Consider the following 440-nt stretch of genomic DNA (forward strand, 5'->3'; position numbering starts at 1 on the left):
ACTAAGGATAGAGCAGTGAGCAAAACCGACAAAAACCTCTCTCTGCTAAAGCATACTATTTAGTGGGGGAAGAAGGGACAATAAACCAAATTTTTAAAAAAGATACATTATGTTATATGGTGAAAGGTCTAGGAAGAAAACCAAACCAACCAGGGAAAGGAGTGTGAATGTACGTGTGTGCATGCGTGTGTGTGTGATGGAAGGGCATAGAAATTTAGATGGGACGGGGTGCCAGGGTGGCTCAGTCAGTTAAGCGTCCGACCCTTGACTTCAGCACAGGTCATGATCTCACATTTCTTGAGTTTGAGCGCTGCATCAGGCTCTGTGCTAGATGCTAGTAGTACAGAGCCTGCTTGGGATTCTGTCTCCCACCCACCCTGCCCTTTCCTGTTTGTTCTCTGTCTCTCTCTCAAAATAAATAAAAATAAAAACTTTAAAAA

Source organism: Crocuta crocuta, unplaced genomic scaffold, assembly GCF_008692635.1.
Source record: "Crocuta crocuta isolate KB4526 unplaced genomic scaffold, BGI_CrCroc_1.0 scaffold580, whole genome shotgun sequence".
Lineage (NCBI taxonomy): Eukaryota > Metazoa > Chordata > Mammalia > Carnivora > Hyaenidae > Crocuta > Crocuta crocuta.